We start from the raw sequence: 26,662 nt of genomic DNA, 5'->3' as shown, positions 1-26,662 counted from the left end.
AGAATTTCGAACTGTATCATGCAGACGGTTTTCCTTGCAGCTGACACTTGCGGTTTTACGAAGACGGCTTATTTTTAAATCCCGATTAAGGTTTTCAGCCCAACTGCCGTTACCCAGTGGTGGGAAACGTTAGCCAATCACCAAGAGAGGGCGCTCTCCACCACGTAATGTCAGAGCCGTAAAAAATGTCAACAACTTAGGAAAAGGAGAAGCATGAGTGACGGCCACTGACAGCAAATACCTTGTGTTTTGCGTGTTTTTGATTTTGTATTTGATTTAGCCAAATTGTATTTTGTTTCTCATAACACAATTATGTCAGCGATATTTTTTGCCCTAAAAATAATTATCAAAACGTGGGATTAAAACCGGCCCTTGTGATGTTTTAATTGTTTTGTGTTTTATTTGTTTTGTCCCTTATGGATGTACATGCTTTTTACGGTGAATTATGATGGTTTTTTTTTGTGAATTTCAGCCACCCGCCCTTATGTTTAACCAACTAATTTTATCAAAATGCTGGATGGGATTTTTTCGCCATTAAACACGCTGGACTGTTTTGCGCATTACAGCCTATGATCTAAGTGTTGAAACTCTCCCTAAAACAGGCATACCTGGTCCAAATAGACCCAAAACACAATACTGGGCCCGTTGTTCTTGTTTATGTTAATCTCCTCTTGTTTTCTACTTATGACATCCGACGCATTTTTGGGCCAAAACTAGATCGTACAAAATGTTTAGATGCCGTTGTCGCATGCATTTATATGTCTTCTATGCAATACTATCCGGAGGACATATTGCGTGAAGAGGTTTGTTCCTAGAGCAGCGTGAACATGAACGCGGTCACAAATTGTGTCGTTTGTCGTTAAAATTTCGCGAGATGCAATAAGCCCAAAGTGACAATAAACAAAACACTTTTTTGACGTTCACGTTTAGTGCCCCCGTAGTGCGCAGCCTACTGACCAGAAAGTTTACAAGACCAATTCAGATGAGAATAAGCAAAAAAGAGACCTACGCTCTTACCGCCCCCCCCCCGAAAAAAACCCAAAACAGTCTTAAGATTTGTGGCACACAGCATGTTCCGAAAACTCGCTTTACTTATAGTGCTGTAGCAATGCTATGTATATCGTGGGACGTGACAATGTCATTTTTGACGATGTTTTTTAAAAAGGAAATGCAAGCATTATGAATGTATATTGAGTGTGTGGGGAAAGTTTTGGTAGTGTAGTACAAAAGAAACTTTAGTTATTGGTGGCTAACGGTCAGTTCCACCTATCAACGCTGATTTGAAAAACGTGTAGCGTTAAGGAGGCCCAAACTATTAGACCCCTATAAGGCTCACGGGGGAGCCTTGTAGTTTCTAGAAGTATGCATAAGGTACGTCGTCTAACCCAAAACGAGGTGGGCGCAGCCACTGCAAGTAGTGGCGGACGTGCGAAATAGCTCCATTTTGGGTTAGAATTATGACGCCATGCATAAATATTGAGAGAGGCGTATAACACCCTCCCCCACATTACATTTCGAAATATCTGTGTAAAGCGGCATCCCGCTAGTTACCGTTAATTCTGTTCATCTATGCAAAGTTAACAATCACAGTGCCAACTGTTGCTTGGGTAAAAATTGGTAAAGATTGATGTAAAACTACCACTCCTTTGTTATCACAATAAGGGTTAAAATTTGGAAGTGGTTCTGTAGAACTAAGCGCATCAACTTGTCAGTCAATTTAGGATGAATTGCCTATATTCATGTTTTTAGGAAAGGACCATGCAATACTATATTTAAAATAGTAATACAAATCTTCAGGAATCCACACTTTTTGTGTGAGAAAAGACTCTGAATTGTAGATTCATTTTAAACTACAGATGTACTAGTCTTCAGCTCGTACATTCTATTCAATTATTAATAAATACCTTTGACGGTTTCAAGTCTCTGATTGGTCAAAACCCGGTCACGTGTGGGAGTGTTAACGGTGGTATAAAGACCGGCTTTGGAAATAGCAAAATAGTGGCCACTAAATCAGTGGCCACTGTATCGCACGCTTGTTTATATCTCTATAAGTTTCATTGCAACTTTGCGCAATTCACGTTCGCGCGCTAAAAATGTATACATTTTGAGTGCGCGCGTGTAACATGTGCGCGTGTATACACTGACACCCATTGATCTCCATTATACTGACTGGATAGGGCATTGTGTTATGAGAAACAAAATACAATTTGGCTAAATCTAAATACAAAATCAAAAAACACGCAAAACACAAGGTATTTGCTGCCAGTGGCCGTCACTCATGCTTCTCCTTTTCCTAAGTTGTTGACATTTATTTTTACGGCTCTGACATTACGAGGTGGAGAGCGCCCTCTCTTGGTGATTGGCAGATAGTCTAAAGTTTCCCACGTTGAACAACAGTGAAGCTTCGGCGCAGCGGCGGGAAACACGGTAGTCGGATCCCAGTCTCCATTCATGTATTTACTTCGTGTGCGCAAGATGGTTACACCACTGGGTAACGGCAGTTGGGCTGAAAACCTTAATCGGGATTTAAAAATAAGCCGTCTTCGTAAAACCGCAAGTGTCAGCTGCAAGGAAAACCGTCTGCATGATGCAGTTCGAAATTCTACAGAGAAAAGGTATATCTTTGGTTTTTTAATATCCCTGTCAAAATACACTTCCGTAAAACCATTTGGCACTTCCTTGAACTGTTTTCATGATACGTGTACTTTTTAAGCTGCCTCCAAACTACGGTCATGACACATTGACGGGCCAGACTATGACATTAGTATTACAATGTAGTCAAGCGAAGCTTCCCACGGTCTCCTCTCACGTTGTGGTTTACATATACATGTATGTATATACATGGACAATGTACATGTTACCGGTATTTTAGCAGTAGTCCCGGATAACTTTCCGTATGGCGCCACCACCTTTTCACTCATTTTTACAAAAAGGGATATATCAATCAGGTAAATTAGATACTATATTGTATTGTTTTATTTCGAATGAAAAAGTGGTGGCGCCATACAGAAACTTTTCCGTAGTCCCTAAAACGAGCCACGATCGACTTCAGAGTAAGTGAGATCTAATAATTACGATCCTAATTGAACATTCTAAACCATTTATTCCAAACATTCTTTTTGAGTTATTACTTATAAAAATAGGACTATTACTTTCTCAGTTCATAGGCCTAATTGTTTGTTGATGAATTCCGACCTGGGCCCTGGGTGTATCAAAATGTACACCTATCAGTTGTAAGACGCACAACTTGACCCCTGGGGAGGGTGCGTCAAGTCTGCGTCTTTACTCTCAATAAAGTGATGGTGGGTACATCAAAATCCAATAGTCGTCAGTCAAACAATTTTTAACATGTGCGTCGAGGTACGCCATGTTCCGTCGATGTTTTTTGTTTATTTGGTGAAGAATCAAATAATGAAGCCAACTTTCCAGCTCCCTGTCTTCGTATGATGTTGGTATTTGCAGACATTCCAACCTTTCAATGCCACAACCTGTATTTTGCTCGATCTAATTAGCCGCTATCGTGATTGCGATCGTTTATTTTGCAGCAAAACACGCATCCGCTGTCGCTCATCGGTCGAGCACAATCAACAAATTTGGGCAACAATTTTTTGCGCAGTTTATAACTTGCGCTATGCAGAACAGGCAGTTCCAATTGTGTATCGAGCAATTTGAAGATTGTGCACCATCGTGTACACATGTGCACGGTGTGCTTTGAATTGCGGTTATTAGGACCCCACTCTGTTTTCTGTGCATTTTAATATCTAGTGCGCTGGGTCCAGCTCGTCTCGAAAATCGAGCGGTACCATCTCGAACACCTCAAATGGTGCATGCACTTGCAAAACCGCGAAACTCGCTCTCGTAGCTGTAAGGTTGAATTACTTTGTATTCACTGCGCCTGCGTTGGTCATAGAGACTTTATGTGCGTCGGTAATGTGCGTTGTTTTCCGCGGTTGGTTAGTCAAAAAATCGTTCGGAGGACCGTCCAAATCTGCAACAAGTGTGTCATTTTCTTTAATCAGTGTGGGTCTTTGGACTCACAAATCCGACTCGCATGTGGACAGTGACGCATCCTCCCCGGGGTCAAGTGGTGCGTCTTACAATTGATAGGTGTATTAGTATTACTCTTCATGAGGAGTAAACATTGTTTACTTTCTTATAGTTTCACATTGACTGTCACTATTCAACTTTACTCTTCCCAATTATGCAACGCGACTTTTTTGCAATAATGTAATGCACGATTGCTATAAATAGTAATTAGTAGCATGGGAGGGCAGAGTTAAAAACCCAGTGTGTGCCAGTGCAAGTTTACGAGTGCTCGAGACGGTGCTTTCTCAATGCCAAAAAACACTCACCACATTTGATCAAAATATCATCCTGGGATTTATCGGCATTTAAACAGTGATTTTCCTAAAATTAAAGGAACTTGAAGATACATGCAGGTCTAGGAAGACAATGTAATGAGGTGGTGGACAACTGTAGTTTTGGTATAGAGGTTTATAACTTGGTGTTTTTCTTTTGTTAAAAACTGCTAAATTGTTGGTTTTACAGCACGTTGACACACACGGTACACACACACTGCATGATGGAACGAGCCATTGCTTCACAGGGATATAGGTTGTACAGAAATAATAAACATGTGGACTGATAAAGTACAACACCTCAGCTTCTAAATTTGATTTATATATTTTTAATCAAAAATTTGATATTAAGAATAATGAAGTGGATTGATGCATGCATGTCCGCCCCTCTAGAATAATATTTCAAATTAATGCCTCCACACGAAGAGTGGAGCAGGTCCATTTTGTGTACGCCTAATGCAAAGCGAAACGCAAGTTGCAGTGTCAACTAACCGCGTATGATACCTCAACTGTAGCCTTGCTCAAGGCAGTCGCATAATTCGCTCCGAAAAGACGCCGCTGTAAACCTACCGGTATATATACCGGTTGGTTTACAGCGGCGTCTGTACTGTGCGTGGTGCGTGTAATCACACCGGTGTGAAGTTACATCATATTTGATTGGACTAAAGTTTTGAAGTTTTCACTATTTGCCCCTGTGTTACGACAATATTAAACAATTACACTTTTTTACAGGACTCGTAGGGAAAATACTGAGTAAACAGTGCTGAGTAAACGGTGTACAGCTAAAAACGAAAATTTGTAATTTGTAATTTTTAAGGCGATGCAAATTTAAAATCTTAAAGCATCACAGACCTTGCTGCTAAACTTATGATTAGAACTACCTTGAGCTACCAGGCAATCTTGGTAGTCGAGTTGGAGTTTCAAAGGCTCCAACCTTTCAACCTCAATAGTCAGCGAGGCATTGTTGGCTTCAATCTTTGCATAATTAGAAAGTTAAACTTACTATCTGCTTACCATGTATGACTCCAACCAAACTTCTTGCTAACAAAACAGTTACTGGCAGTGTAATCCACAATTTACGTAAGTTTGAGATCAATGGGTCATCTGGGTCCTGAGAAAATAGTGAAAAACCGATGACACACTTTATAAGCGCTTAAATGTTTTCAGCATTCGTGCCTGCAAGGGTTAAATTTTTTAGCAGCATTGATTTCAGTCATTTTGCTTTCCATTGTTGACTACTTGCAGCTGCAGTGCAAGTTGCCTCCATGTTTTGTGCAAGGGGAACGTCAACACCAAAACCTCATGCATTATGTGCCCATTTGAAATTCTGGATGTAGAGAAGAAGTGTAGGTTACAGTGCATTTCATTACTCACAGTCTTTGATTTCACATGTAGCGCATAATGAGGTAGGTATTATAGCCAATCTGAACTTCAAAAAAATATTTCCATAAATGTGGAATACTGTTTGAGTAATTTCTTACATTCTGAAATGTTCGTGTTTTCTTTGCAGGTCTACGAGAAATATGACCTGAAAAGCTCATAGTAGAATGAGCTCATAGTGTTTGAGTTCTGCTCAGATGTTGTCTGGCCACAAGGGATGTTAAGGTAAAACTGCTTTGAATTATCATGAAAACTAACCATTAGTGAAATATTAGAACAAAATTATGAAAAGGCATCAGTTTAGACGAACATGAGTACAGCTGCAACAGGAGAATACATACTTAAGTGTTGGTTAGCTTGTTCTGCTGTATTGTCTCCATGAATTGTATCATATGCTTATAGAGTGACAGCAAAACAAAACACTGTACTCAAAATGTTTTGCCCCTCACGTTTACATGACTACACTGTTCTTTGTACTCTCACTGAGGGTTACCCTATCGTCCAGGAAATACAATTGCACAAATTTATAAGTCTCACTGTCTTTTAGAATCCTTGCATTTCAGTAATGGTTGCCTTACGGTTGGTAATCGATGGTATCTGCAGACAACACTGGTTCACAATGACCATTGGTCCATGTACAAAAAGCGTGGTTTTAACATTACTAAAGAATGATCCACACAGATTTATCTTGGCCCTAAATTGTGTTTTTTCCTGCTTTTTTGAAAACAACATTTTGTTTACTCAACAAATATACGAACAACCGTTTACAAACTATAGATAGCATTTTATTGGGACCCTATGTGTTTTGCAAGAAGAAGATTCTTGCAAGAAGAAGATTAGACTCAGGTCAGTGCATTGTATCAATGAGAATATGTGGTTTTATTGTTTACGCGTAATTTACACAATGTGGTTAAATGGACCATGCAATCGCCACAGAAAACATAATATCAAAGATATCATGAGAGGCGTTGTTTGGAGATGATGGAGTCTTTTGTGTGTATGTTGGTGAAGAGAGCAATTCTATGCACGTCAGCACCCCTAAAGAGCGTGCCTATGAAGACACAACTATTTTACTTGCCAAATCTGTAGGTAATAAGGGAGTTCATGCTTTTGTGGAGAGCTCATTAACCCGAAAAATGTGCAAGGTTGTTTTGGTGTAATTTTAAGAACAAATTTGAAGCTAGGCTCACTCGATTAACATCGTCGATGATGTTCGCGTCGGTTTGTGTTTTTTTACCGATAGGCATGACCATGAGTCCACAAAATTCATCCATCGAACAACTTTAGTATAAAATCGCGATAGGTCAGACAACTCGTCTCTCGGACAACTAGACAGACTGACAACTCGATAGGTAAGACAACCCAACCTCGAACAACTTGACACTCTGACAACTCGCCGCTTGTATTGTACGCACGGTAAATTTTTTGAGCAAAAAATTATTCAAAATTTCACCAAAACGAGTGGGCAAACTTGTCGTGGTAAGTACTCCCCACAAAAGAGCTACTGTAAGTGACATCGGGGGAAAGTTTTGTCATAAAAATGTGGGTTTTTATTGGGAAAACAGTTTCCACGCCTTGGACTAAAAAAAAGGCTCTACTGGGGCTATTTTGGGTAATTTGAAACAGTGATAATTTCAGAAGGCAAAATGTTTACTGTCTTTGTGATAAAAAAAAAATGTGATGTACATGTATGTCTATGTTTTCCCTGCTGCCCGCTCAGCTGTTTTGGCAAGAAAATCTGTAATCCAAGTTACTAAGAAAAGCTGGCCTCACATACAAAAATAAAAATTGTGTTTAGAAACGTTATAATTATATATAGTTACATGAAAAATAACAAATTTAGATACATGTACTTGAATAACTGAAAAATCAACAGGTTGTTTCTTGAATAATAACAAACTACTGAACACAAGACAAAGTTTACACAAGTAATATGGCGAGAACGAGTGTTTCTTAAGCTTTAAATTGATACATAACTTGTTCTAACATGCAACGGTCGACAACAAAGTGTTTCATAAATTTCAAAATTTTCTTTGTCCAAACGTCAAAAATTCACATGAAAACATCAAACCCATGTGCTGTGGAAGCACTTACCTCTTCCTTTGGAAAGTTTAGACTGCTATAGATGTGATTTCTCAGCCAAGTCAAAATTGTCATGAAACTCAGGGAAATGTGTGTGTGACTGTAGCACAGGGATGTGGGATACATTTTTAGTATGTAGACGGCCAAAGGGGATAAGCTTTGAAGAACAAAAAAGGCAAAAAAACCTCCTACAGGACATCCTCTAGGTCCGCATTTGTAGTGGGTTCTCTACGCTCTTCCTCAGAGAACCTCTTGGCCAAATATTGCACTGTCTTTAAGCTGGTTCACTACTCGTTTTCTGCTGCTCCTTAAAATGTATGGAACTCATTACCATCACATTTTCGCCATGTAACTATACTCAGACAGTTCCCAAGAAAGTACCGGAGACTCATTTTTACCAAAATGCTTGACTGGTGTCTCATATGAAAGAATTTGTGAAAACAATCACTTTTCAAATGGTAAAAAAACAATGAGACCGAACGTTGAATTTAATTGGTGTTTTAACTTGCTGCCCTGAAAAGCTCATAAGAGATAACGCCATTAAATTTGATGTTTTATGAAAATTAAGTTATTTACCATGGGGTTTTCTTGGTCGACAGAATCTCAGTCACCTTGTGATCATAGTCAAGGGAGGATATGACCACAGTGTTGTTACTCTTGTCGGCTTACAATGTACGTGATGTGGTTGGATTTGGTTCATGAGGTTGGAGCTCAGATGGTGACATATTGTTGCCTGTGGTTGTCTTTTGGTAGGGACTTCTTGAGGATCGCAAGATCTGGATTTTGTTTGTGGTTTCTCGGTACTGTAGTCAGGCCTTCTTGACGAGTTTAAGGATCTGCATACAGACTTGATAGGTTGAAGGTTAGGGTTTGCTTTAGGGCTTAGGTATAGGTAGGGTTGTGATCATGTCCACCTCTGATCACGACCTGAAGGTAATTGAAATTCTGTCGACCTACACTTTCAGACGTTTACCAATAAACCCCACTGCGGCCATGGATCATTCTTCAACACCAATTCAAGCAACAACTTAGTCACTATCAAAAAGGACATTCACGTCAGTCAATCTGACATTCTTGTTTTTACAATAGCAAATGGGAGAAGGCAAGATTGATATGGACAGAAATTACGATGAATACCAGTTCAGTGCAATTTAGATGAGGAAACAAACAAAGCCTCAAGTTGTGTACATGCTTTGTTGCAATTTGTATGGGTCGCATACAATTTCTTGGGAGCTCCTGGTATATGGGGTTTATTTATCAAGAATAGGTCTTCTATTTTTTCGTTTTGCAAAAAGTAACAAAAGTAAAAATTCATTTGTTGATTTTTATTTATTCATTTTTTTTCTTCAAATTTGTATGCATTCTCAAATGCTTGCACTTCAGGTATCACAACTTACATATATAAAATAACAAACCTGTGAAAATTAGGCTCAGTCACTCATTGGTGTCGGGAGACAATAACAGGTAATTCCACCCTTGTTTCCGCACGTTTCAGATTTTCATGACATAGGTTTTTCATGGAATTATATTTCAAAGGGACTCTTTCACCATTAACTTCTGTAAGCCTTATAAGTTATCTGTAAATCTGTGAACTTTAAATTTCTGTTCTGTGTAGAAAGTGTCCAATGGCTTTAAAGACATTGGACACTATTGGTAATTGTCAAAGACCAGTTTTCTCACTTGGTGTATCTCAACATATGCATAAAAAACAAACCTGTAATAATGTGAGCTTGACACGGTTGTCAGAGTGGCGAGAAAGAAAAAGAACCCTAGTCACACACAGTAATCTGCTTTCAGATGCTTGATTTCGAGGCCTTATACTCTAAATCTGAGGTCTCGAAATCAAATTCCGTTTCTCACAATGTTTTATACTATCAATGTCTCCCCATGACTCGTTACCAAGTGAGGTTTTATGAGAATAATTATTTTGAGTAATTATCAATAGTGTCAAAAACTTCAAATGCGTTCAGCACAGTACTCAAAGTAAATCGTGGGGGGCCTCTTGTATGTTTGTACGCGCTAAAAAAAAAGAGGAGTTTTTAACCTCTTTCCCTTTGTTTCAGTTAATCATACCACTTTGTGTTTCTCCTTGTACATTATTTGAACTAACGGTTCTATGAACATGGACCTTCAAAGTAGTAAAGCATAGCTTATGCTCTTTTCAGATGTATAAAAAAATGCCAAGTGTAAAAAAAAACTACTCATTTTGCTTGAACACATCACATGATGGCATAGGGAGACCACCAGCAAAGATCGCAGTACTGAAAATTTACAAATTGTGAAAATACAATGCAGGGTGATTAGGGTGGATCCACTCTCAGCCCCTTTCTGTCCCGATAAACGCGACCCTACTCGGCCTGAGTCATCGTCAATACTATTCCACATTCATTAAATCCCTACCAACCGAACCTTCCCAAATTCACCACACCTACATTCCTACATACCATGTTCTCAATGTGCCCATTCACAATACCCAAACCAAACCAAATATCAAGTCCAAATAAGGAACTCTCTGAACCTAGACATATTTTTACTGCTGGTGCCAAAATACAACTTAAAAAGAACTGGGCTGCTTGACCAACTCTCCGCAAACTAAAAAGAGACTATAGAATTTGGCGCTACCAAAAACTAAACAAGTTACACCAAATGGTAACACTTTTACACGCAGGCTCCAACCTTTGATCCTCGGCAGTCAGCGAGGCATTTTTGGCTTCAGACTATGCATAAATAACTCACTATCTGCTTACCACTGCTGAGTCCATCCAATCGACTTTAAAGTGTCCTTTTGGTTAAAAATCTTTGTTCTGACACCTGGTTAAAGTGTTTGGTCAAGGTCTTGGTTTAAGTGGTAGGGCTAGGTTTAGTGTTAGGGTGGGGTGAGGGTTAGGGTAGGGTATGGGAGGGTATGGGTTTGGGCTAGGGTTAGGTTGGGCTAGGGTACGTAGGTTAGATCATTGGGGTGTCAGATCATTGATGTGCTAACTGATTGATTTGGATACACTAAAAAGGTCATGAATTGCAGCATGGACTCGCACTTATATCGACGAACCAATCCCTTTGCAGGTAATAATTGTTTTTCAATATTTAGCATGCGAATCCACACAACACAATCAACATAAGCAAATCTGAGAAGGTATGTTCATCATCAAGGACCAAATTTGGTCATTGCTTAGCAAACAGCAAGCAACTAAATTTTCCAGCAAACATTGTTACGATCCTGGACAGTCAAGTTAGAGCATGCCAACAGCACTGGAATACATTTAATCTGATAATCATAGAAAAGCGCAATACCTACATGTAGACCACTGTCCAATACATCTGGCTTTCGCGCAGACACATGCAAAACAGCAGCAAATGATCAGTTCCCTGTTGCCAATAACGGTACATAGCTACAACGCGTCATGGGCTTGGTAAATCACATGGGTAAAATAGGTTTAACTCTAACCCGAATTCAAAAACCATGAACAATTGAATATATTCTTTGTGTTGACATAACGTCTGTTTGATCTTTACTTTTAGTCATTAAAGTGTGCGTCCCGGTTGACCTTTGTCATGCCCGTGTGCCACACAGACATCTTTGTCACTCCAAGCTAGTCAATGTTTTGCCCTCTAGCAGCAAATCACACAAAAACTGGCGCTACAACCAAAAAGCTATTTTCATAGTATATTACCACAAAAATTAGTATGTTAGTGACCTATTTTATAAACCTTGCTTATATTTTAGAACTGGGCTGTTATCGTGACTTATTTTTGTGAAAAATTAAAGGAACATTACAGAATTGGTTTTGCTAGCTAAAAAGTTGTTGTCAGTGTCAGCACTTTATGTATCTACCACAAACATAAACTGACAAACCTGTAGAAGTTTGAGATCGGTCCGCCATCGGAGTCACATGAAAATAGTGACAAAAATGACTAAAAATTTTGCATTGCATCTTATGCAAAACAAAAATGAATAAAACTCTCACTGAACGATGAACTCCAAACGCGAAATTAGATTATTTATTACTCATCAAATATGACACTTCAGACAGAAATATTTTAAGGTATGTTTTCTACCATCATCATCATTAGATCATGTAAGTTTTATGTAAATCTGTGATCTTCAGGAATTGTTAGAAATTGTGATGCAAGTTAAACAATAAAATAGCAACACATTGTTTTAATTAATCTTTAATGTTTAACACTTTATTTTGTAGAAAACAAAAATTCTATTTCTACTTTTCGTTGCATTTATTTTAAATAAATAAGACTTTTTTTAATACTTGTTTAGGTTTCACTGGGTTTTCAATGTTTAAAGGCACTGGACACCTTTGGTAATTTTGTTCTCACTAGTTGTATTCTGACACATGCCTTTATAGCAAATCTGTAACAATTTTGACTGAATTGGTCAGCAAAGCAAAGGGAATTATGACAAAAATCCTTGTTTGAACACATTTGTGTGTTTAAGAAATAAAATTCTCAAGGCCTGAAGTCTTTGAACATTTGAAAAATACATCGGAGGTAACCTATTCTCACAATGTTTGATACTATCAACAGCTCTCATTGGTTTATGTTAAGTAAGGTTTTATGCTTACTGTTATTTTGAGTAATAATAAACAGTGTCCAGTGCCTTCAGGCTACCCTAAAAAGCTTTATTTGGTTGAGCTGTTTTAATTCTGCTTCAAGATTGTTTGTTTCAGTAGTTGGCTTTCTGAATAAACTCCAGCAACTTAAAGAATCATTACAGAACTTGGTTTTACTAACAAAACCTTTGCTGGCAATGTATTATACCACAACTGACTCTTTGTAGAAGTTTGAGGTCAATCTGCCATCTGGGTCGAGATAAAATTGTGAAAAACCAATGACACACTCTGCATGATATCGACTACCAACCAAAACTTCATAAAATGCTCACTTTGCGGAAATTGTTTTTATATTAAATTTACTCATCAATATGACGCTTCAGACAGGAGCACTCTGTATAGCATAAGTTGCAAGTTCCTTAAATGCAATAAGTCTCATTCGACTTTCATGATAATTTTGTTTATGTTTTCTGCCATTGCATCAATGCCACAATGCCACTGATTACCTAATGTACCATTTTGTGGGTAAAAATCCATGTCAATATCAGTTACGGTAGCCTTGTCCTTTTTGTCTTGCCTAAAAAGGCGCACGATACTGCACAATCTTTGAGGTATCCATGGTACCACATTGATTCCCAAAATTGCAACATAGATTTTTCATCATGTACTCTTTATTTTACTTATCAAGTAAGAAAACCTGAAGGGAAACTGACTTAGTAGATCTTAAACAACTTAGGTTTGAACAAGGAAAAGTTTACTGGAGCGGCCCGCTTCAGTACATTTTTCTTTGTTCAAGCCACATTGCTTTATGTTACTTACAGGAATCATTGACAGTTAGACAATCAAAGATGCGCGAGAAGATTTGCGAAAAGATGGGCAGGGAGGCAGCCCAGCAAGGCCTAGTGCACAGGATGCTCAAGTGCCTTCTAGTGCCTTCTGATGCCAAGAAGCTTTTCTGTAGTGAAACCCTTTCCATCATCACGCAAGACACACATGGCAAGGTACACTCAAGTTTTTTGTTCTTCTAGATTTAATTAAGTTGAACCGTTTTCATTAAAATGACCTAGTTGTGGCACATTGAAGCCAACTTTGTGCGTCTGCCTTCTACACAAGTTTGGCAAGTCATTGGTGTCTTTAGGTATGCATGAATTTAATCTGCATTATGGAAAAAGCTTATTGCCTTCATGGAAGAAGTCGTTCCCAGTGGTGTATATTTTCACTGTGCAACTATTTCCCAGAATACCTAATTCTTGGTCTTAACCCCTGGAACTTTGAGTTTGAAACATCCTATAATGGATAGCTGGCGTGCTAGGCTTAAATTTTTTAGCAGCACTGATTTCAGTCCTTTTTGCTTTCCATTGTTGACAACTTGAAGCCGCAATGCAAGCTGCCTCAATGTTTTGTGCAAGGGGAACGTCAACACCAAAACCTCATGTATTATGTGCCCATTTGTACTCTTGGATGTAGAGAAGAAGTGTATGTAACAGTGCATGTCATCTCACAGTCTTTGATTTCACATGTAGTGCATAATGAGAAAGGTATTAAAGCCAATCTGAATTTCTTAACATATTTCTATCAATGTTGAAATCGGTTTGAGTAATTTTCTAAATTCTGAATGTTGGTGTTTTCTTTGCAGGTCTACAAGAGACATGACCTGAAAAGCTCATAGTAGAATGAGAAGATGGAAAACCTCTTCAAATGTTTAGGTTCTGCTCAGATTTTGTTTGGCGATGAGGGATGTTCAGGTAATACTGATTTGAATTATCATGACAACAATGACCAATGGTCCATGTATAAAACAATACATTTATAACAGGACTGAAGAATGATCCATACCGATATATAGTCGATATAAATTGTGTTTTTTTCCTTCTTTTTTGGAGAACAATATATTTTACTCCACAAATAATACGAACAACAGTTACATATTATAGATAGCCTTTGATTTGGACCCTTTGCGTTTTGTATGTGTAAATGTAGACTGAGGTAGCTTCAAGATGATATACAAGTAGGGGGTATGAGAAAACAATGGCACATGTGCAATTACCAAACCACATAATAAATGAAAATCTTTTTGAAAAACAGAGGGGTTTGATCTTAATAGAACAAAAGCCACACTCCTGTCAGCAAAAAAATAAAAATAAAGAATTCCACTCTCTACATGGAAGAGCGTATTTAACAGTTCATACTGTTGTAAATCTGTTCTGGTGGCTGTTATCCTTGTTCATCACAGAAATGTTTTAAAAATCCAGGTCAGTTAAGTTGATGTTCAAATATTTTATTTGCAGATATGGTTAAACAGAGTGAGATATATCTTCATGTTTGATGGGAAATCAAGCATCATCATTATTTGTGTCATGGTCGGTTCTGCACTTAAGCTTGCAAGAAGAAGATTGGAATCAGGTCCGTTCATTGTATCAATGAGAATGGGTCATTGTTATTGTTTATGCATAATTTACATGATGTTGTTAAATGGACAATGCAATCACCACAGAAAACATAATATCAAAGATATCATGAGAGGCGTTATTTGGAGATGATGGAATCTCCTTTTGTGTATATGTTGGTGAAGATAGAGACTATACATTCGTCAGAACCCCTAAAGAATGTGCCTATGAATATCATGAGAGGCGTTGTTTGCCAATATTAGATATGGTAGCCTTGTTCTTTTTGTCTTGCCTTAAAAGGCGCACAATATGGCACAATCTTTAGGGAATCCATGTACCACATTGATTCCCAAAATTGCAACAAAGATTTTTCATCATGTACTCCTTACTTAACTTATCAAGTAGGAAAACCTGAAGGGAAACTGACTTGGTAGATCTTAAACAACTTAGGTTTGAACAAGGAAAAGTTTACTAGAGCGGCCCACCTCAGAACAATTTTCTCTGTTCAAACCCCATTACTTTACTTTAATTGCAGCAATCAATGAGAATGAGACATTTATAAGATGTGCGAGAAGATTTGCGACAAGATGTGCAGGGAGGCAGCCCAGCAGGCCTGATGGAAACACTGTTGAAGAGATTCAAGCCCTTAAAGAACCTTTTGATGCCAAGAAGCTTTTTTGTAGACACACAAGTTGCAGTCCTTCGAAAATTTAGGTTAACACAATTTAAGTTTTCTTTTACGTTCCAGGTTGTGTATGATTTTACTGTCCTTGTTTTTTAGAGTACTAAGGCCTTGTGTGCTATCAAATTTTGCCTAAAATGTTTGAAAGGGTAAACTGTAAAACTTTGCTCTTAAAAATTACAGTAATTTACTGTCAGCTGAGTTGCCAGTAAGTAACTGTGATTTTTACCGGCATTAGGGGCGAATTCAAAATTAAACAATCGGTAACTCGGGTAAATCTTCATTTTCCCCCGGGGTATTACGAGGCAAAAGGAAGTCGGACCATAATGAGCTAATTATCTACAGGTCAATGAACTCTTGGGGCCACAGGGAGCCAAGTTTACTTCTCTGATATCGCCGCCGGCAACCCTTTGGTTTGGCAGAGGCTCATTTAATTCGTAATTGATACTGTTCAACAATAGATAAGTGGAGTTTGCGGTCCATTGGTTTCTTTAGAACCAATGAGTACCTGAATAGATCAGCAGACCATTTATTGGAGCAGCCAGGCAGCTGTCACTAATCCGATCATCCCTTGCTGAAGTAATCCCACACAAAAATCTTGCCTTTTGTTAAGTTGTTAGGATACAAAATCCGCGGTCACCCAACCATGCCCAAGTTGACCCAGCATGTGCAGATGGATATTCATGACTCTATTGTTCGTATGCAAGCCTGTAAATACCCTGTATTACCTCGGGTGATTCTTAAAAAGCCCCCGAGTTACCGCTTGTTTAATTTTGAATTTGTCCCTTACTGTAAATAAACTTTAAAACAAACAAGTAAAAACCGATTTTGGAGTTTGAACACATTTCTATTATAGCACAACTAGCCAACTTGACGTAAAGTGACTTGTGTGCAAACGGATTTTGTACAGTATGCAGTTCATTTAATTAGGCATATTGAAGAATATTGATGTAAACACACTGCTTACTGCATGGATGTTTTGTTCAAGCTACATCACCCAGCAGGTGAACTATTTTACAAAGATGTAACAGAAATGAGACAAACTCAGCTTCTTTGTGTTACCTGTGATCATCACTTGTCTAATCCATACAACAAAATTAGTAAAGGATCTTTTTCAAGTACAAAAGATTTTGAAATTTTGAAAAGCTTTGTGTGTTGGGCGCAAAAGCTAATGTACGCCAAATTGAATTATGTGGAACACAATTGGCATAGCTATTATTAACAGCGCGTATTACACACTGACCGATGCGAAAAAAACGCAAATGAAACAGTGTCACACTGTCTATACCTGGTAAATTAAGTTGCTTTAAACATAAGGGCATTTGTGAACGGGAATAAAAGAGTAGTGACTCGATATCTAAAGCGGACGTTTAAATCCTGGCAGGGTCGTTACGGTGCGATAAAGGCCCTCGCCTTCAGCTCAAGCCTTTATCACATGGCCACAACCCTGCCAGTTTTAAACGTCCGTTTAAGAACTCGTCGCCTACTCTTTGATTCCCTTCTTAATTTCATTGTGTATTCCAAATGTAGGGCAACAGATCATTGTATGTATTTGTTTTTCTTGTCCCAGTGCTAACTAAATTAACCATAATAATAACGTGGCCTTTGTGTACTTATCAAATTTGTACAAAGCTATTGGGTTAGTTACTAAAATTTGTACTTACCAAGGTTTGCCTGAAATTGTGTATTAGGTCTTGTGTACTGATAAGATTTTGCATGAAATTATTAAATTTGCCAGAAATTGTGTACAAGGCTATTGTACCTCAGCCTCCTTTACTAAAATTTTAACTTTGCCGAAAATGTTTGTACAGTGCTTTATATAGCCTTGTGTACTTATAAAACTTTGCCTGAAAAAGTGTTCAAATGTGCTACTTGTATAGCATTTGCTACAAAATGTGTACAAGGCTTGTGTGTTTGGAAATGTGTTTAAAGCCATTATACACTTTCCGTACAGAAAAAACACTTTGCTTGAAAATGTAAGAGCTAGTACTTACTAGACTGGTGCATATGCCTTGTGTAGTTGTTAAATGTTGCTTGAAAATGTTTACAAGGCCTCATGTACTTTTTCTCTTAAAATTATCAAATTCTGCCTGAAACTGTATCTCAGGCCTATATAATAATAATAATATAGCCTTGTACAGTTGCCATATTTTGCCTGAACGTTATCAAACCTTGCCTGAAACTGACAAGGCTTAGGAAATGTGTGTTATCAAGTTTGGTTGACAATGTTTGTGTTGAAAACTATAGCCTTGTGTACAAATTCTGAACTATCACATTTTGCCTGAAAAGATGTACTGGACTTGCGTACTTACAAAAGTGTGGTTCTTAAACTAAAACTGTTGAACTATTGTGTACAAGACTGTAGCCTTGTGTAATAATTAAATTTTGCCTGAAATTATCAAATTGTGGTTCTTAAACTAAAACTGTTGAACTATTGTGTACAAGACTGTAGCCTTGTGTAATAATTAAATTTTGCCTGAAATTATCAAATTTTGCCTGAAATTATCAAATTTTGCCTGGAAATAAGTACAAGACTATACGGTACACAAGGCTTGTGTACTTCCCTGTAGCATGTCAGTTACAATCTTGTCTGACTTAGAATAACTTTTACTCATTGATGCAGTCTGCTTACCGCAAATTCCATAGTACCGAAACTGCTCTGTTGAAAATTCAAAACGATTTGTTAATGGCTATGAATAGAAAACATGTTACCCTGTTGGTTTTATTACATTTAAGTGCTGCATTTGATACACTGGATCATGGTATTTTACTGTGTACACTTAAGTCTCGCTTTGGAATTGATGGTACAGCCCTTAACTGGTTTTGCTCATACCTTGATGGCAGATCACAAAGGGTTTCGATTAATGGTAAACTGTCTCATAATTATAATTATTTGCATGTAATGGTTTGTATCTAAATGACAATAAAACTGAATTCTTGATCATAGGTACCCGTCAGCAACTATCTAAGGTTACACTGGATGGTATTCAGGTTGGGCAGTCAATTGTGTCACCTGTTTCCCTTGCCCGAAGTCTAGGTGCATGGTTTGATGCCAATATGTCAATGAAAACTCGCATTTCTAAAGTTTGTGGTAGTGCATTTTATTATTTGCATAACATTAGGCGCATAATAATTTTTTTGTCTAAGGAATGTACTGAAACACTCATTCATGCGTTTGTCTCTAATAGACTATATTACTGTAATAGTCTTTTTTTATGGCTTACCCAACACTAAGATTAAACAACTCCAGAGAGTGCAAAATGCTTGTGCCAGGCTGGTCTGTAATGCTTTCAAATATTGCCATATTTCTCCACTACTTATGGATTTACATTGGCTCCCTGTTCGGTTTAGAATTGAATTTAAAATTTGAATGATCACTTACAAAATACTTCATATTTTAGCTCCTCAGTATTTAATTAGGCTTGTTTTGATCAAACCCCTATCTCGCTAAGGCCTTCGCAGTTCTGATAATGGTATTTTTCTTAGTCACCCTGTTGGTTGTAGTAAGGCCGCTCTTGGGGACAAGGCCTTTGAATGTAAGTGCTCCCCACCTCTGGAACAAACTCCCCCTCATACTAGGATCGCTGGCAGCCTCAATATTTTTTAAGACTTATCTTTTTAAAGAAGCTTTTTACTGATTGTGCATATAAATATATTGTTCCTTTACTAGTTTGTTTTTGGTCTATCTTATGTTTTGCAATTTGAACTCTTCGGATTGTCCTGTAAGGTTCTTGTATTTTCAGTTTGTTTGTATTGCTGTATATTTTCCTGTTGTTAAAAGTTATGTTATTATAATTACTTTGTTATGCGCTTGTGTACATTTTTTGGAATGGGCGCAATATAAATTAATAAATTATTATTAAAATTAGTATCAAATTTTGCCTGAAATTGTGTTCTTGTGTACAAGACTATAGCCTTGTGTACTCATAAAATTTTGCCTGAAATGTGATAATTTTGCCTGAAATGTCATAATTTTGCCTGAAATAGTGTAATCATAAATTTTTGTCTGAAATTATAAAATTTTGTCTGAAACTATCAAATTTTGTCTGAAATAGTGTACAAGACTGTAGCCTTGTGTAATCATCAAATTTGGCCTGAAATTATCAAATTTTGCCTGAAAATAAGAAACAATACTCTATTGTACACAAGCCTTGTGTACTTAACAAATTGTGCCTGAATAATTATATAAATTTTTTCCTGAAATTGTGTAATTGTGCACAAGACTATAGCCATGTGTAATCCATAAATTCTGCCTTAAAACAAGTACAAGACTGTAACCTTGTGTACTGATCAAATTTTGCCTGAAATGATAACATTTTACCTGAAATGATAAAAGTTTGCCTGAAATAGTGTAATCATCAAATTTTGTCTGAAATTATCAAATTCTGCCTGAAAAAGTAAACAACACTGTAGCCTTGTGTAGTCATAAAACTTTGCCTGAAATGATCAAATTTTGCCTGAAAATAAGTACAGGACTATAGCCTTGGGTAATCATCAAATCTTGCCTGAAATTATCAAACTTATCCTGAAATAGTGTACAAGACTGTAGCCTTGTGTAATCATCACATTTTGCCTCAAATGATCAAATTTTGCCTGAAAATAAGTACAAGACTATAGCCTTGTGTACTCCCTAGGTTCTGCCTAAAAACAAGTCCATACTATAACCTTGTGTACTCGTCACATTTTGTCTGAAAGAGGTTACAAGACAGTAGCCTTGTGTAATCATCACCTGTTTAATCATCAAATTTTGCCTGAAATGATCAAATTTTGCCTAAAATTATCAAACTTATCCTGAAATAGTGTACAGAACTATAGCCTTGTGTAATCTTCAAACTTTGCCTCAATTGATCAAATTTGGCCTGAAAATAAGTACAAGCCTTGTGTAATCATCAAATTTTGCCTGAAATAGTGTAATCATCAAATTTTGTCTGAAATTATCACAATTTTTCTGAAATTATCAAATTTTGCCTGAAATAGTGTACAAGACCTTAGCCTTGTGTAATCATCAAATGTTGTCTGAAATCATCAAATTTTGCCTGAAATTATCAAATTTTGCCTGAAAATAAGTACAAGACTATACAGTACACAAGCCTTGTGCACTTATCAAATTTTGCCTGAATATATCAAATTTTGCCTGAAATTGTGTACTTGTGTACAAGACTTGTGTACTCCCTAAATTCTGCCTTCAAACAAGTACAAGACTTATAACCTTGTGTACTGATCAAATTTTGCCTGAAATGATCAAATTTTGCCTGAAATAATGTTATCATCAAATTTTGTCTGAAATTATCAAATTTTGCCTGAAATTATCAAATTTTGCCTGAAATAGTGTAGGCCTACAAGACTGTAGCGTTGTGTAATCATCAAATTTTGCTTGAAATGATCAAATTTGCCTGAAAATAAGAACTATACAGTAAACAAGCCTTGTGTACTTTCCCTGGAATTATCGCATTTGACCTGAAATTGTGTACAGACTAAAGCAATGTGTATATTTCAAATTGTGCACAGACTTATTGTGTACAAGACTAAAGCCTTGTGTACTTTCAATTTTAGCCTGAGACTATCAATTGTTGCCTGAAAATGTGTTAAAATTTTAAGCCTTTCATATTTGCATGAAGCTTTCAAGTTTTGCCTAAAATTGTCTACTTAACCAGCCTTTTCTACTATTTTTTGTTTATTTTGACTGAAAAGTAGCAAATTTTGCCTGAAATAGTGTAAGACTTGTGTTATCAACTTTTGGCCTGAAATTATAAAATGGTTGCTGAAAATGTGTTCAAGGCTAATGTGTACCCTACTAAAGCCATTTTTACTTACCAGGTTTTGCCTGAAAGTGTGTATAAAGCCTTGTGTGCCTGAAATTATCAAACTTTGCCTTAATATATCAAACTTTGTCTAATATTGTGTACTTGTGTACTCCCTAAATTCTGCCTACTGATCAAATTTTGTCTGAAGTTATCAAACTTTGCCTGAAATTGGCCTTGTGTGCTTTCAAAATTTGCCTGAAGCGATCAAATTTTGCCTGAAATTGTATACAATTGTGTACTAAACAAGATCACCTGGCCTTGTGTATGCACCAAAGTTTGCATGAAATGGTCAAATTACACGAATTATCCCCGTTTATCATCAACATTTGGCCTGAAATTATCAAATTTTGCCTAAAAATCTATTCAAGGCTAATGTGTACACTACTATAGCCATTTGTATTTACCAGGTTTCGCCTGAAAGTGTGTATAAGGCCTTGTGTGCCTAAAATTATCAAACTTTGCCAGATGTGTACTTGTGTAATCATCAAATTTTGCCTGAAATAGTGTACAAGACTGTAGCCTTGTCTATATATCACATTTTGCCTGGAATAGTGTACAAGACTGTAGCCTTGTGTAATCATCAAATTTGCCTGAAATTATCAAATTTTGCCTGAAATAGTGTACAAGACTGTAGCCTTGTGTACTCCCTAAATTCTGCCTAAAAACAAGTACAAGAGTATAATAGCCTTGTCTATATATCACATTTTGCCTGGAATAGTGTACAAGACTGTAGCCTTGTGTAATCATCAAATTTGCCTGAAATTATCAAATTTTGCCTGAAAATAAGTACAAGACTATACTGTACATAAGCCTTGTGTACAAATTTTGCCTAAATATATCAAATTTTTCCTGAACTTGTGTCCTTGTTACTCCCTAAATTCTGCCCCATAACAATTTTGCCTGAAATTAACAATTTTTGCCTGAAAAAGTGTAGGCCTACATGCTACACCAATTTTGGCTTGAAATAATCAAATTTTGCCTGAAATTGTATACAGTCTTGTGTACTTAACTAGGACACCTGTCCTTGTGTACTATAGCCTTGTGTTTTCACCAAAGTTTGCCTAAAATTATTAAGGTTTGCCTGAAATACTGTACAAGACTGTAGCCTTGTGTATCATCAATTTTGCTGGAATTATCAAATTTTGCCTGAATATATCAACATGAAATTGTCTACTTGTGTGCAAGACTTGTGTACTCCCTAAATTCTGCCTAAAATCAAGTACAAGGGTGTACTAGCCTTGTATACTTAAAACATTTTGCCTTAAATAGTGTACAAGACTGTAGTCTTGTGTAATCATCAAAATTTGCCTGAAATTATCAAATTTTGCCTGAATATATCAAAACTTTTCCTGAAATTGTGTACTTGTGTACAAGACTATAGCCATGTGTACTCTCAAAATTCTGCCTAAAAACAAGTAACTTGTGCACTTATCAAGTTTCGCCTGAACATGTCAAAATTATGTCTGAAACATCCCTAAACTCTGCCTAAAACAAGTACAACGGTGTAATACCCTTGTGTACTTATCACATTTTGCCTTAAAATAGTGTACAAGCCTTGTGTAATCATCAAATTTTGCCTGCATATATCAACAATTTTCTTGAAATTGTATTTGTCCACTCCCAAAATTCTGCCTAAATTGTGTATAAGGCCTTGTGTGCCTGAAATTATCAAACTTTGCCAGGAGTTGTGTACTTTATCAAATTGCAAGACTATAAATAGCCTTGTGTACTGTGTACGCAGCTATTGTGTACAATATAGCCTTGCGTACTTATGCCTAAACATGTGTACAAGGTAAAAGTCTTGTGTTCTTATCAAATTTTGTCAGACAATTAGCAAATTCTGCCTGGCAATTAGCAAGATTTGCGTGAAAATGTGAACAAGGCTATTGTGTACAAGCGATAGCATTGTGTACTTGTGAAATTTCTCCTTAAATTGTGTACGCAGCTATTGTGTACAATAGCCTTGCCTACTTATCAAATTTTACCTGCAATTATCAAATAATGCCTGGAAATTGTGTATAAAGCCATGTGGACATGTACTTATTAAATTGACAATAATCAAATTCTGCATGAAATTATCCAGTTTTGTCTAAAATGGTGTACAAGGCTATCGTGTTCAAGCCTTGTGTTCTTATCAAACTTTACCTTGTGTATACTAATCAAACTTTGCCTGAAATGATCAAATTTTAGCCTTTTTAACGTATGAAATTGTGCCTGAAATTATCAAAGTTTGCCTGAAATTGTGTACAAGCCTATTGTGTACAAGTACTTGTACAGAATAGCTAGGGTAGAGCAGATGAAAACACAAGTTGGTTTAAACCAGCAGCCTCAAGCATGTTCAGAAAAACCTTGGATTCTTTGTTGTTGGGATCAAAAACATGAATGTTGAACTCTGTAACCAGAGCGGTTTTACAGTCCAAAACAGTGGTAGATTTGGTGACAGTCGAAAAATGAGCGTGTCAAACCTCAGGTTGTTTCTTGAAGAAAGAAGTTGATAAAAGGCACAGAGGCTATTCAATTCAATTAAAAAAACTTTAATAATCTTCAATAGTCAATTAATTCAGTTGGCTTGCTTCATATAAATCATTTACAGTTACGGCTGGAAGTAGACAAAATACAATTAGTTAAAAATAAATAGATTACTTGACACAATGACAAGAAGCAGGTAAGTAAGAGTTGTGTGAAACCACAGCAATTACAGACAACTGAATAAATATAAAACACATTAGTTGAATATACATTAATAAGAACCACAAAACAATTTATAAATACAGTGTAAACAGATAAACGGTGGTGAACCAGACCGCCAAATAGCTGACACCCAGCATACAAAAACAGTTGAAAGTGCAAAACAAAAACCACTCAGAACAGGTCTGAATGGAATAAAACAGAAATTTCCATCTATTTTTATTTTTTTTTTTTTTGGGGGGGGGGGGTGGTGGTATAGATCATTGTTAAACAATTGCCTAAGTACATAATTATCTCTTAAGTATCTGTCGCTCACTGACCTTGGTTAAGTCTCTCTGTGGCTCTCTGATAATTTTGAGACCCAAGTCTAACAATCCTTTTCAAACTGTTTTTGTTCTTGACACTTAAGTTACAAAATACAAGGAAATAAATGAAAAACATAACACACTTTCAATAAACAACTGATAAAACAGACTGTTCAACTGTTGAACAGAACAGGGCCAAATTTCAAAAAGCTGCTTAACGGTTAGCAATTTTTTTTGCTTAGCGTAGCAAAAATAATTGCCTAAACCATGGAGGATGTACACAAATTTCACGAGGTTAAGCATGTAAACAAACGGCACACACAAGATTGTAAATCATTTGCTGCAGCAAAATAGAAGAAGGTAGGCCCCCTACTGACAAAATGGCGGGCGATATAAATGCAGAGTGGCAATAAAACAAAAATTAACGCCTTCTCTGTCTTCCATGTACTATTTGTAATGGTTCAAAGCGCCACTTGAAAGGTTTACACAACTTGAGAGAAAATAAGAAGATAATATTTTGTACATCATTCCTTAAACATTTCAGACGCGTTTACTTCGCTACACCTACCATACAAACACACGTCAAATACACACCCAAATCAATGCTGCACGCCACACCAATAACATATTGCAATTATGTTGCACTGTGTGTGTGTGAAGGGCCCAATGGCATAGGGCTGTTTAACAGTAAGAAAATTTGTTTGCTTAACATAGCAACAAATATTGCTTAAGCGTAAACCTGATTCACGAGCGGTTGCTAGCTTAGGCACGTAAAATTTTAGATGTTTGCTTCAGCAAAAAGCAAGGTGATGACAAATTGGCGTGCGAAATAACTGCGGAGTGGCATGAAAAAAAGTCATCACCTTCTGTGGTCTGATACGTGTTATTGTTTAATGTTTAAAAGTGCCCCTCGAAAGGTTTACACACTAACTTGAAAGTACACAAGAAGATAGTACATTGTACGATCATTTGTGAAGCTTTTTAGACACTCGTTTGGGTCACTACACCTACCCTCAAACACACATACAGTATACACCGCTGCGCCGGCACAATACAACATTTGCAATAAGGTTGCACTATGCGCTGTGTGAATGGGGTGCAAATGCATAATAGAGGCTTGAAGGACCTTTAGAGCCTCTATTATGAAAGGTATTTTGATAATAATTAATTATTTTGAGTAAATACCAATATTGTCCACTGCCTATAATAAGTGAAACAAAGAAAGAGTACAATACATAATAACACAACTTATTAACCCAAATCACCTGATGTCTTCAAATGTATATAGCCTATTTCACAGCAACCGTCTCAATGTGTTTTAGTGCCCTTGGCAAAAAACATTCTTTAATCTTTCTCAGCTAATAGCAAAACTAACACCTGGCACGTGATGATGAATTGAGCTGTAAGAACCTGACTCTCGATCATGAATATGTATGAGGTATAGTAACCTGTAATAATAAACAAAACCACAAACAAAAACTTTAAAGGCACTGGACACTATTTTTTGAAGTTGCAAGTTCTCCGGAGTTGATAGGGATGGTATTTGAATGTGCAACAGACTCTGCGACAGAGATTTGCTGATGGCCTCTCTTGGTCGGCACGCTGTTCTCTTAGAAGATTGTACACGAATTGAGTGCTGACCAGTAGTATGGCATTTGACTATGAACATTTATGGATACCAGTAAAAAAAAAAGATTGAGAAGGGGAAGTAGAAGATGATGGAAAAGGAGTGCAGTGAACCTATTCAAAAACATTGTTGTGCTTCCATTTGGGCCTCACATATCTGCAGATTTTGTAGTATTACATAAATAAAATTAATAATAAATTTCTTTTAGCGCGCATTTAACAATTACCATCTGAATGAGCTTGCATTGATTTAACGTCCCACTAAAATACTGGGTCCTACACACTTCAAGATGAATTTTGCTTGGTTCATGAGTAAGGAACTTTTGAATTACGAAATTTGAAGTTGTAAAGGTCACATGGGGTCATACTTCAAGCAAGACTTATAACATAATTATTTATTTGCAAAATTGCTTTGATATGCAACTACCTTGTAAGCTAACTATTAGTAATTAGTGTTCTCATGTCAAAATAAATAAGAAAGTTAATTAATTAGTTTCAGCTAATGATTACACTTATTATTTCATGACCTTAGTTTAAATATGATATAGAATCAGACTCAGTTGTGTGTCTTAGCAACAGGACTTATTAAAAAAGTCCCTCATAAGTTTGTTGACATCCATGAGAGGATTGAAACTGTGCATAATATTTATGTAAGTATCAAATGGAAGTGCTCTTTTCTTTGTCCTTTCAACATGTTCAAACATGAAATTCTAGGCCTGCTCATGAGTCTGTCTACACTGCTCTCCCTTTCAATGTTGGTTTTACATGTATCTTTCACACAATGATTT

At 36.9% G+C, this 26,662-nt stretch overlaps 1 long non-coding RNA gene across 1 annotated transcript; it reads left to right on the top strand.

Annotated features, from left to right (window-relative positions):
• Window positions 1-5,872: 5,872 nt before the first annotated feature.
• On the top strand, window positions 5,873-14,779 carry LOC139935468 (uncharacterized). Its single transcript, XR_011785818.1, has 4 exons — window positions 5,873-5,963; window positions 13,204-13,383; window positions 14,019-14,127; window positions 14,671-14,779. It is a non-coding gene; the product is annotated as an uncharacterized lncRNA (long non-coding RNA).
• Window positions 14,780-26,662: the final 11,883 nt, after the last annotated feature.

This window comes from Asterias amurensis, chromosome 3 (genome assembly GCF_032118995.1).
Source record: "Asterias amurensis chromosome 3, ASM3211899v1".
Taxonomy (NCBI): Eukaryota; Metazoa; Echinodermata; class Asteroidea; order Forcipulatida; family Asteriidae; genus Asterias; species Asterias amurensis.
Note: the sequence above shows the minus strand (reverse complement) of the source record. Positions and strands in the feature narration are given on the sequence as shown.